The sequence below is a fragment of the Balaenoptera acutorostrata genome, chromosome 19 (genome assembly GCF_949987535.1).
Source record: "Balaenoptera acutorostrata chromosome 19, mBalAcu1.1, whole genome shotgun sequence".
Classification (NCBI taxonomy): Eukaryota; Metazoa; Chordata; class Mammalia; order Artiodactyla; family Balaenopteridae; genus Balaenoptera; species Balaenoptera acutorostrata.
The window spans coordinates 14795831-14809363 of NC_080082.1; the positions used below are offsets into that span (position 1 = coordinate 14795831).

General features: G+C 41.7%; 1 long non-coding RNA gene and 1 pseudogene across 1 annotated transcript in view; both read right to left on the bottom strand.

Annotated features, from left to right (window-relative positions):
- The window catches only part of LOC130705723 (uncharacterized), a 93990-nt gene that overhangs the window by 12672 nt on the left and 67785 nt on the right, over positions 1 to 13533 (bottom strand). The window lies entirely within an intron of this gene.
- Positions 2881 to 3522, bottom strand: LOC103014190 (60S ribosomal protein L31-like; annotated as a pseudogene).

The following is a 13533-nucleotide window of genomic DNA, read 5'->3' on the forward strand; positions in this document are numbered from 1 at the left end:
ATGATGTCTTCAAAATAGAAGAGGGCTAATAAAAAGAAACGAAATTGAGTTATTTGTAGTGAGGTGGATGGACCCAGAGTCTCTCATACAGAGTGAAGTAAGTCAGAAAGAGAAAAACAAATACTGTACGGAACACATATATATGAAATCTAAAAAAAAAAAAAAGGTTCTGATGAACCTAGGGGCAGGACAGGAATAAAGACACAGACGTAGAGAATGGACGTGAGGACATGGCGAGGGGGAAGGGTAAGGTGGGACGAAGTGAGAGAGTAACACTGAAATATATACACTACCAAATGTAAAACTGATAGCTAGTGGGAAGCAGCCGCACAGCACAGGGAGATCAGCTCAGTGCTTTGCGACCACCTAGACGGGTGGGATAAGGAGGGTGGGAGGGAGACGCAAGAGGGAGGGGATATGGGGACATACATATGCCTATAGCTGACTCACTTTGTTATACAGCAGAAACTAACACAACACTGTAAAGAAATTATACTCCAATAAAGATGTTAAAAAAAAATAGAGGAGGGCTAATTTAGTAAATAGCAGAGAAAGAAGATTTTTCTTTTCTTTTTATTTTAGATTTGGTTTTCTAGTTGTAGTTTCAGTCTGCACAGACTCTCAAACCACCCCACTGAGAGGGAAGTTTTTAAAATTGCAGTTCTGCCCTTTGAGAAGGTAGAATGATTCCTCAGACGAATTCTCCCAAAGCCTCGGGGCCATAGCATGATGCTGCTGGAGAACAGTGGCACAGTCTGAGCAAGAACTTCAGAAACACAACAGCTTAGGGGCTTCCCTGGTGGTGCAGTGGTTAAGAATCTGCTGGCCAATTCAGGGAACACGGGTTTGATTCCTGGTCCAGGAAGATCCCACATGCTGAGGAGCAACTAAGCCAGTGTGCCACAACTACTGAAGCCTGCGTGCCTAGAGTCCGTGCTCCACAATGAGAGGAGCCACTGCAATAAGAAGCCCGCGCACCGCAAGGAAGAATAGCCTTCTCTCTCCGCAACTAGGGAAAGCCCACACACAGCAACAAAGACCCAACAAAGCCAAAAATAAAAAAATAAATATTTTTTAAAAATCAGAAGATGAAAGAGGGGGGTGATCTGCTTTATTAAAAAAAAAAAAAAAAAGAACAGAAATGTAGATCAATGGAACAGGATAGAAAACCCAGAGATAAACCCACGCACATATGGTCACCTTATCTTTGATAAAGAAGGCAAGAATATACAATGGAGAAAAGACAGCCTCTTCAACAAGTGGTGCTGGGAAAACTGGACAGCTACATGTAAGAGAATGAAATTAGAACACTTCCTAACACCATACACAAAAATAAACTCAAAATGGATTAAAGATCTAAATGTAAGACCAGACACTATAAAACTCTTAGAGGAAAACATAGGAAGAACACTCTATGACATAAATCACAGCAAGATCCTTTTTGACCCACCTCCTAGAGAAATGGAAATAAAAACAAAAAAAAAACAAACGGGACCTAATGAAACTTAAAAGCTTTTGCACAGCAAAGGAAACCATAAACAAAATGAAAAGACAACCCTCAGAATGGGAGAAAATATTTGCAAATGAAGCAACTGACAAAGGATTAATCTCCAAAATATACAAGCAGCTCATGCAGCTCAATATCAAAAAAAAAAACAAACAACCCAATCCAAAAATGGGCAGAAGATCTAAATAGACATTTCTCCAAGAGGATACACAGATTGCCAACAAACACATGAAAGGATGCTCAACATCACTAATCATTAGAGAAATGCAAATCAAAACTACAATGAGGTATCACCTCACACCGGTGAGAATGGCCATCATCAAAAAATCTACAAACAATAAATGCTGGAGAGGGTGTGGAGAAAAGGGAACCCTCTTGCACTGTTGGTGAGAATGTAAATTGATACAGACACTTTGGAGAACAGTATGGACATTCCTTAAAAAACTAAAAATAGAACTACCATATGACCCAGCAATCCCACTACTGGGCATATACCCTGAGAAAACCATAATTCAAAAAGAGTCATGTACCAGAATGTTCACTGCAGCTCTATTTACAATAGCCAGGACATGGAAGCAACCGAAGTGTCCATCAACAGATGAATGGATAAAGAAGATGTGGCACATATATACAATGGAGTATTACTCAGCCATAAAAGGAAATGAAACTGAGTTATTTGTAGTGAGGTGGATGGACCTAGAGACTGTCATAGAGAGTGAAATTAAGTCAGAAAGAGAAAAACAAATACCGTATGCTAACACATGTATGTGGAATCTAAAAAAAAAAAGAAAAAAAAATGGTTCCGAAGAACCTAGGGGCAGGACAGGAATAAAGACACATACATAGAGAATGGACTTGAGGACACGGGGTGGGGGAAGGGTAAGCTGGGATGAAGTGAGAGAGTGGCAAGGACATATATACATTACCGGATGTAAAACAGCTAGTGGGAAGCAGCCGCATAGCACAGGGAGATCAGCTCAGTGCTTTGTGTCCACCTAGAGGGGTGGGATAGGGAGGGTGGGAGGGAGATGCAAGAGGGAGGGGACATGGGGATATACGTATCTGTATAGCTGATTCACTTTGTTATAAAGCAGAAACTAACACACCATTGTAAAGCAATTATACTTCAATAAAGATGTTAAAAAAAGAAAAGAAACACAGCAGTTTAGGCCTAGAGTCATGAGCCATACATTTTTTGTTTGTACACCTCCTAAGGTAATTTTGTGAATACTAGGTAGTTGGCAGTTAACAAGCATATTAAAAGATGCTCAACATTGTTACTCGTTAGGAAAATGAAAATGAATATCACATTGAGATACCACTTCACACCCACTAAGTTAACCATAACTTTTTTTCTTTTTCTTTTCTTTTTTTTTTGGCAGTTCTATAACTTTATTGGACAATCAGCAGTTAGTTCTCATCCACATTAACTGTCTGTAGATTTTTGAAAGTGGTGACAGGTACATAGGTAACCAATGTATAGAGCTTGTTTGGTGAATCTTCATCTTCATTATGTTTTCTGGACAACCGCACACTGATACAGTATGGGACATTCCTTATTCCTTTGGCCCAGACAGCTTTGTTGAGCCTGGTGTCAACGAGTACATCTGGAGTTCCCATCTCCTTCATGGCAAATTTCCGGATTTCTTTGAGCGCCTGAGGGGCACGCTTCTTGAAACTCACTCCACGATGCGCTTGTGAACATTGATGGTGTATTCTCTGGTCACCACCTTGTTGATGGCAGACCGGACCTTCTTCTTCTTGCCGCCCTTCATTGTGGGAGCCATCCTGCCCGGCCAGGGTTGGAAAGCCCATGACTTTTTTTTTTTTTTTTTTAATTAATTAATTAATTTATTTTTGGCTGTGTTGGGTCTTCGTTTCTGTGAGGGCTTTCTCTAGTTGCAGCAAGCGGGGGCCACTCTTCATCGCGTTGCACGGGCCTCTCACTATAGTGGCCTCTCCTGTTGCAGAGCACAGGCTCCAGACGCGCAGGCTCAGTAGTTGTGGCTCACGGGCCTAGTTGCTCCGCGGCATGTGGGATCTTCCCAGACCAGGGCTTGAACCCGTGTCCCCTGCATTAACAGGCAGATTCTCAACCACTGCACCACCAGGGAAGGCCCCATGACTTTTTTTTTAATGGAAAATAACAAGAGTTGTCAAAGATGTGGAGAAATTGGAACCTTCATACATTTGCTGGTGGATTAAATGTAAAATGTTGCAGTGGCTGTGGAAAAGTTTGGTAGCTCCTCAAAAAGTTAAACAAAATTATCAGCAACTTCACTCCTAGGTATAGAACCAAAAGAATTGAAAATAGGTATTCAAACAAATACTTGTACACCTATGTTCATAATAGCAGCACTATTCATAATAGCCAAAAGGTAGAAACAACCCAAATGTCCATCAGCTGGTGAGTGAATAAGCACAATGTGATATATCCATTCAGTGGAATATTATTCAACCATAAAAGGGACTGAAATACTGATACGTGCTACAACTTGGATAAACAGCAAAAACATGTTAAGTGAAAGAAGCTAGACAAGGTTACATACTGTATGATTCCATTTATATGAAACGTCCAGAGTAGTAAATCCATAGAAACAGAAAACAGATTAGTGGTTGCCAGGAGGAGTGATTGCTTAATGGGTGTAGAGTTTCCTTTTTTAAAAAATTTATTTTATTTATTTATTTTTGGCTCCGTTGGGTCTGTGTTGCTGTGCGCGAGCTTTTCCCTAGTTGCGGCGAGCAGGGGCTACTCTTCGTTGCGGTGATTGCCATGGCTTCCCTTATTGCAGAGCACGGGCTCTAGAGCGCAGGCCCAGTAGTTGTGGCGCACAGGCTTAGTTGCTCCGTGGCATGTGGGGTCTTCCTGGACCAGGGCTCAAACCTGTATCCCCTGCATTGGTAGGCAGATTCTTAACCATTGCGCCACCAGGGAGGTACCCTAGAGTTTCCTTTTGAGGTGATGAAAATGTCTTGGAAATACAGGTGATGGTTGTGCAACACTGTAAATGTACTAACTGCTACTGAATTATACAGTTTAACATGGTTAATGGTTAATGTTATGTTTTGTGAATTTTACTCAATAAAAAAATCAATAAAAGAAAAAAAGACCTAAGTAGTCCCCCTACTCGTTTTTAGCTAATATATAACATTTCTGAAGTTTAAAGAGTTGCAAAGAATATAACTTCCGGTATATTATATGAGCCTGATGCGCTGCTGGCTGCGCTTAGAGGGCAGCTCTCGGGTATATTATAAATAATGACAATTTAAAATAAAACTGTTAGCATCATTCTTTTTTTTTTTTTTTTTTTTTTAAAGGATTTTCTTATTTATTTATTTATTTATTTATTTATTTTTGGCTGTGTTGGGTCTTCGGTTCGTGCGAGGGCTTTCTCCAGTTGCGGCAAGCGGGGGCCACTCTTCATCGCGGTGCGGGGACCGCTCTTCATCGCGGTGCGCGGGCCTTTCTCTATCGCGGCCCCTCCCGTCGCGGGGCACAGGCTCCAGACGCGCAGGCTCAGCAATTGTGGCTCACGGGCCCAGCTGCTCCGTGGCATGTGGGATCTTCCCAGACCAGGGCTCGAACCCGTGTCCCCTGCATTAGCAGGCAGATTCTCAACCACTGCGCCACCAGGGAAGCCCAGCATCATTCTTTTAAACATATCCATACAATCCTAATGCTCTAATTGATACCCCATCACCTATTTGTAAAAATACATGAATAAACTCTTCTTTAACTGTCAGATATTTTATCTATTTTTCCAGAGTTGCCACATTATTTTACTTAAAATGTGGCTTTCAACAACCAAAAACCACTTATGAGATATACAAAGAAACCAGAATGTATGGCTCATACACATAGGAAAAAAGAACTATCAGTGTTTTACATCACTCCTTTTTCTCCTTAAAATGATATTGCCATTACATTTCCCCACATATTTTTATCCTTGTGTAATTTTTTACGGTTTTGTTTTTGTTTTAGTTTCCTGATACCAAAGGTCCCAAATATTAAAAATTTCTTCTGGATTGGGTTGTTATAATTGGTATTAGTATACATTTGATCAAAACAACATAAATATTACAAATTTTGATAAATAATACAAACAATTATTAAACACAAAGAAATTTATTGAAAATATAGATCTCAATAGAATGGATGGGGCTTTTTTTTTCCTGTTTATTCTTGAATTCATGGATAAATATTACCTCTTGCCAAAATGAAAAAGTTCAGCATAAACCTTTATTTCTTGATTTTTCTTCTACACATTCAAGCACTGTTCACATAAACAAGTAGATGGGAATAGAGAGTTTTGTTATATCAATGTCAGTCAATCAATCCTTTGAAGGTATATGCCAAAACCCACCCAATGGTCAATCATCAAAAGATTCATTTCAGTGATCTATCTGCTGACAGCTAGATTAGGTATTTCTTCAGTGAGTTTATTTTTTAGATTCATTTATTTATTTATCTTTTAATTTTTGTTATTGATGAGTTCAAGTCTATACAAATGTAAACGAATAATGAAATCAATCTCTACGTGACCACCATCAAGCTTTCGACAACTTTACCAACCTATGGCCAATCCTGTTTGATCTCTATCCTCCCCCACTATCTGCTCTCCATCCCCCACCCTTCACCACTGCTGGATTACTTTGAAGCAAATGCCAAGTATCATGCCACTTCATCTGTAAATACCTCTATATATAGCTCTAAAATATAAGGACTCTTTTTAAAACAAACCAGTACACCTAAAAAATGTAAGTCATCCAGTATTCAGGCAACATTCAAATCTCCCCTGGTTGTCTCATACATGCTTTTTGTTTTGTTTTGGTTTGGATTTTAGTGTTGGTTTTTCAAGATCCTAACGATGCCCACGAATTGCTTTTGGCTAATATTTCTCTTGTCTCTTAGTGATAGATTCTTCCTCTTGTAATTGGTTTGTTGAAAAACTGGGTCATTTGTCTTGTAGGGTTTTCCACATTCTGGATTTTGCTGATTACATCTCCCTGGCCTCTGTATTTCCTGAAAATTGATATTTAGGCCTGGTCAGATTCAGAGTTGATACTTTGGCAAGAATCTTTCATAGGTGGACCAGTGGTTAAGATCCGCCTGCCAACGCAGGGGACACAGGTTCGATCTCTGGTCTGGGAAGATCCCACATGCCATGGGGCAACTAAGCCTATGCACCACAACTACTGAGCCCACGAGCCACAACTACTGAAGCCCACGTGCCTAGAGCCCGTGCTCCGCAACAAGAGAAGCCACTGCAGTGAGAAGCCGGTGCACCGCAATGAGAGTCGCTCCCGCTCGCTGCAACTAGAGAAAGCCCGCACGCAGCAACGATAGACCCAACGCAGCCTAAAATAAATAAATAAATTTATTAATAAAAAAAAAAGAAAAAAGAAAGATAGAATTACACTTCAGGAGAGTTTTGGGGTTTTTTGTTTTTGTTTTTGCTTCCTTTGAAGCAAAGTTTTAATTTATATAGATACAAAAGGTATTACAAAAGAGGTTTCCCTTCCACCCTTTTCCTCCTCCACCCTGTTCCTTTCACCAGAGGTAATCAATGAGAAAGAATTTAAAACATGAAATCTGTTGTAATCCTGTACATGCCTGGGGCAACATGAGATAAACCATTTGAGGCTAATCCATAGCCCAGGAAGTGTTTCGGTATTGTAAAACCTTTGCTACGGAAGACTAAGTGTAGAAAGTTGGAAGCAGGGTCAAGATAAAAAAGGCACAGAAGCAGAGAAGAGGATGAGGGACAAAGAAATGAAATAATGAGTCTGGGAGTGCTGAATTATAGCTACGAGTTATGTGTGAGCCCAAGGCAGGAACAGGAGTTTTCAGAAGTCCACAGAGCAGTTAAGATCAGAATAAATCCAGGTAACCAACACCAGTCAATGTAGAACCTAGGCATGGAGTCAGGCCCCAAGACTGCCCCTCTTTTCTCAGACTGATTAATGATCTTGAGCCCCTGCCCTCCAAAACTGCTTCACGGAGAGAGAACCCCTACATTTTAGAGCTGAGAAGAAACTGAGAAATTATCTAACACATCTATTCTCAAGGACTTTGGTCTCAGGGCTGCATAATACTCTTAAAGATATTGAGGATCCCGAAGAGTTTTTGTTTATGTGGGCTACGTCTATCTATATTTACTATATGAAAAATGAACACTGATGAAGTTTTTAAAAATATTTATTAATATATTTTAAAATAATAGTAAACACATTACATGTATAAGACTTTCTATGAAAAATAACTATATTTTCCAAAACAGAAAAAAAATAAGTGAAAAGACTGGCATTTTTTTTGAAAATCTCTTTAGTGCCTGACTTAACAGGAGACAGCTGGATTCTCATCTCTGCTTCTGCATTCAAGGTGTTTGATATCACATGGAGTGGAGCCTCAGGAAAAACACTGTGTACATACAAGAGTGGTTTGGAATGTACAGACTCCCCTGAAATGTCTTGGGAATCTCAGTAGTTCCTGGACCACAGTTTGAGAACTACTGACCTGATGTAATTTAGGATTACACTTTCGTGTAATGCCACTTATTAGCAATGGGACCTTCAGCAAGTTACTTGATCTCTCTAGACCTCAGCTTCCTTAGCTGTGAAGCCGGACTAATAATAGATGGTCTTCTTTATGACTTGTGTGGATTCCTATAAATGTGTGTCCTCCCAGTCATTTAAAATACATAAGTGAGGTGATACTGATAAATGTTTAATCTAGTGCTTGGCCCATAGTAATCACTCAAATGATGACTCTTCTACTACTGTTGTTAACATTTGTTATAACAACATGCCGAGCATTGTGCCAGGCACCAAGGATCATATCAAGGTGAGTAAAATTGCCTGAGTCACTTAAGAGTAGGGGAGATAAAATAAATGCATAACTATAAGAACAAAAGATTATGTCAAGAATGATAGAAAAGAGAGAGAGATCACACTCATTCTCAACAAATATTAATGAATTGCTTCCTGTGTTTTAGGAGCAACACGCAGTAGGGGGCCAATATAGTGGAGAGGAAGGGAGGAAGGGTGGCAGGAGGTAAGGGGGGATATGGAGAGATGGGGGTGGGCCATGGACACATTGTGTAGGCCTTGGTAGGCCAATGTGATTTGGGATATAAGGAAATGTTTTATGAGGAAGTACCATGTGAGTTAGAATTTTGAGAAGAGGTAGGATTTGGGAATAGAGTTGACGTACACATTCTTTTATTTACTCATCCAACAAACATTTGATTTTTCTGCTGAGTCTGCTCCACGTTGTACAAACTAAGGATCCCTACTTTCAAAGACGATATCTTGCATTTAACTGTTTTTATAAGAAATATAGGATCACTTGAAAAAAAAACAAAACTGGAACATACAGGTGAGCAAAAATGAGAAAATAAGACCCACTCATAATCCCCCTAATCCACAGATCACCACTTCAGGACCAGGATTAAGGTGAGGTGAATTTTGCCTCAGGTGCAAAATTTCAGGGGAGGGGGAGGCGCTAAAAAAATCAGTAATATTTTAATTTTTTTAAAAATCAAAATTATTGCAAAAAAATCCAGGATGACACAATACCTAAGTTTTAAAGAAAAGCAGGCTCCAACCCTGTGCTTGCCCCACTCAGCCTCACTGACTGTGCTTGGTTATTTTCTGTATGTTCCCTCTCCCCAACAGATCCATTCTCTGCCCTTCTCAGCCCTGCTGAGGTCCCTGGGGGGCTGGTCCCTGAGGACTGCATCAATGGGCTTCTTTGCCTTCTGGTTTCCAGTAGGGTTCAGCCAATAGGAGGCACCTATTAGAAACCAGAGGGCGGGAGGAGAGAGAGGTTGGAATATTTCTTTTCCCCACTCCATCCCTTCTCATCACCTATCGAAGGAGACCCTAGAGCTGGAGTAGTGGGGCCACCTGGGCCCCCCGCTTTGTTACAGATCTGAGGAATTCAAGGGGGGAGCAGCACACCTGTACTGGGTTCTTTCGGCCTCCTGACAGGTTGTGTGTGAAGCTCCAGGACTCAGCTTCCCCCAAGGTCCACCTGCCAGTTTCAACCCTAAGCCAGCCGACCAGTGGTTTTGTCCACAGGGAGCCTGAAGAAGCGGGAAGAGCAGGCCTGCCAGTGTAGACTTCCTCCTCGCCCCTTAAATAAACTGTGCTCACTTTCAGTCAGTCCTCACCACCTGTTGATTACACTTCATGCCTGTCTGATTACAGATTTGAAAAGTCAGAAGGAACATTCACCGTATAATAGAAAACATGCCCCAGGGGCCCAGAGGAGTTAGCTCACCCCCCCCACCCCGGCTCTCCCGGGAGGCCCGTCGGGAGGGAGGCGAGGCTGTGGGTAGAGGAGGACGTGGTGGGTAAGACAGATCTCCTCAGAAGGAGGAAACAAAGTTCCCAGGCGACAGAAATGTGAGAAAACGGGGGCAAAGTGAAGTGAGGCGTGAGCATCCGCGCTGGAAACGCAGTGAAGCAGAAAAAGCAACCGTGCTGTGAGGGGCGCCCAGAAGCGAGACCTGCTCAGCAAATAACACAGGGAGTTGGCCTGGGGGCCCCTGAGGTGAACGCCTTTGCCCTGACGGCTACTGGAGGGCTGTGAAAACTCCCTTCCCAAACATTTTAAAGCAGGAAGGAAATGAATCTAGCTGGGGATGGTTTTAGGTGTTGCCCATTTTTCTTTTGCTCAGACTGTTGGCCAAGTTCAGAGGTTTCCACTTTGCCTTTAGATTCTCTCGCTTTGGATTCCACACCCCCCTCAACACCCCTGTAATCCCACAGGGGAGACAGACATGTAGAGAAACGTGCGTAACTGCAGAAGTCTGTACAACCCAGAGACCACTGCAGTGGGGCAGGGAGGGAGGAGACTGAACTGAGCAGGGGGGTAAGGAAACGTTGCACAGACAAGGCATGTCTGAACAGAGTTTAGAAGGCTTAAAAGGAGTGTGTCAGGTGGAATGGGAGCAAAATGGAGAAAACATTCTAGAGAAAACATGACAAGATTTTAGATAAGGTATTTATCCTTCCTGACTAAATTCCACTTGCATAAAAAACAGTGACACCCACCTAGCAAATATAATTAGTGGATTATGAAACACTTTTTGAGGACAAAATGACACCAAAGGTAAATGCTACCACAACTCAGGTGAGATGTGCTCCTGAGAAAGGCACTTAGAATAGTTTATTCCGATGTTGATTCTGGTTTTGGTTACATGGAGTCTCATTCATTCTTACATCTGACCTCTACCCTTGGCTATAATTAGTTTTTCACAGAATTAGACCAGCAGAGGCCAGGGGAGTGTATGGAAAGCAAAATAGAAGAAAATGAGACAACCCAATAGCCAGAGGGGGGGAAAAAACAATTCATGGACCCCCAATGGACAACAGGCTAAATGATTGTCAGGGAGAGAACAGCAAACCTTTTCATCTCAAAATAATTCCTTGGTCACTGGCATCCAGCAGAAATCTAGACTTTAATAAGAGATGTGATTTAAAAATAAACGGGGGACTTCCCTGGTGGCACAGTGGTTAGGAATCCGCCCGCCAATGCGGGGGATACGGGTTCGATTCCTGGTCCAGGAGGACCCCACATGCCTCGAAGCAACTAAACCCATGCACCACAACTACTGAGCCTGCGCTCTACAGCCTGCGAGCCACAACTACTGAAGCCTGCGCACCTAGAGCCCGTGCTCCACAACAAGAGAAGCCACCGCAATGAGAAGCCCGCGTACCGCAACGAAGAGTAGCCCCCGCTCACGGCAACTAGAGAAAGCCCACGTGCAGCAACGAAGACCCAATGCAGGCAAAAATAAATAAATCGATTAATTAATAAAAAAGATAAACGGGAACATAATCTGCATAATAGTATTCTTGTATTAAATTATTTGATATGACTATTAGCCATATTTCTGCAAAAACCATCCCACACCATGCTGCTAGAATTTAGCATCTAAGATTGACCCAACCCTTCATTCTGTCACTTCTTGCTCAAAAGTTAACTATCCCCTGCTGAGTAAAAGATAATGTTAAAATGCCCCTAACCTTATATTCAAGGATTTCCACGACTGGGCTCCATCCTACCCTACCACCCCCAGACTTTTTTTTTTTTTTTTTTTACTATTTCTCTGTAGAAACTCTCTTCTTAGGCAAAACTAGTTTGCTCAGTGTCCCCAAAACATGCGATACCATGTGATTGTTGCTGACCTTTCATAAGGATAATATTCTTGCCTTTCTCCCCCCAACCCCCATACCTGACTAGGCTACTAGATATGGTATTTTCCTCTGTAGACCCCTAGTGGAAGTTCTCTCTTTCTCTTTTTTTATATTAACACAAATACTTTTTTTTTAAGCCATGCAAGTTTCTTGACATGATTTAGGAAGTATCAGTAGTTAACAATGGTTTGGTATTGTGTACTGAAGATAATAGTAAAGATATCTAGACTGAGTCATATCCATTTACACTCTACCCTTTAAAGTGTACTTACAGTATTTAGATTATCTTTAAACAGATCTATACAACATAATAAAACGTAAAATAGATTGCCCAATGTTTAAGAAATAGCCATTGTACTTGAGGTAGAAAAAAGCTTTAATCTGTGATGAGTGTTTATCATATACTGTAGCTTCACGTATCTTGTTGAACTAGGTTTTCTGTGGGTGCGTCCATTTGATTACACTGTTTAACTATGGGGAATTTTGCACCTGTTGTGCACAGAGAAGTAAGGCCCTTTGTAAAGGCTGAACAAAGGTTCATTCATTCATTCCTTTCACAAGATTTCACTGTGCACCTTCTAGGTGCCAGGCACTGTGCTAGGTGCCAGATGTACACCGATAAAAATGTCCTGTCCTAAGGGAGCTCCCTAACATTAGTTCAGGAGACAGGGCTAAGGCTTGTAGCAGAGCTATACCCAAGGGACTCTGTGTCAATGATCCAGTGCCATAATAATGCTAAGTAGCAACCAACCACATAACTTTAGTGGATGAAACAGTAACTGTTAATTTCGGTGGTTGCCTTGGCAGTCCTGCTGATTTTGGTTGGGCTCAATGAAGTGTCTGGGGGTTAGCTGCTGCTGGCTGATCTAGGATGGCCTCACCATGTTGATCTAGCTCTGTTTCATGTGTCTCTCATCCTCCAGCAGGTATGTTCTCACGGCACTGGCTTAGACACAAGAGGAAGAGCATACTCTTGATGATTTGCAAGCTTTTGCTTTAAAATATCCCATTGGTTAAAGCAAGTTGCATGGCTGAGACCAGAATCAGAGTTATATGGCACAGGGCATGGACACAGAGATGGAAGAATTGGGGTTGACATTGCAATCTATCACAGGCTCTGAACACACACACCAGGGGCACCTAACAGCCTAGGGAGATGAGGAATGGTTTCTCCAAGAAGCTGATGTTGACTTGAGTAGAATTTTGAAAGAGAAGATGGAAGTTAGCTAGGGAATAAAGAAGATGCTTTAAACAGAGCAATCCACATGAGCTATTGTAAGTACGTCCACATTTTTGCCTCATAGATGCATATACCCTTTGCCTGTTAACCTTTTCCCCCTTTCCCATTTGGAATTTAGATTTGAGTTCTAGATGTGCAGCAAACTTCTTATGACCATAAGGCAATAAGTGTCAGGTTGAAGGTCTGCAGAAAGATGGCACTTAACAGCACCACTGAGCCACTGTTAAGAGCCCCAACTGACTATGCCCAGACTTTTTGTCATATGAGTCAGCACCAGAAACTCCTGTAAAATCCCCTGAAGAATTACCTTGTTCTTCAGTGTTCCACACTCCACCCCTTTCTTCCTTCAATCAAAACTCCCATTTGTTCAGTCAAGCTGACTCCAAATGCTTTGCATCATTTGCAGAAATGGTGACACTATTTATCTCCAGAATGACATTTCTAAATTTCTAGAATTTCAGGCGCCCTGGATAAGACAACACCCCTCCCCTGACCTCATCATTGTGAAGAGTAAAGACGGGCATACCTTGGACGCTCCTGGAAGGTCCTTCATACCACCCTTTCCTCAGTATTCACAGTT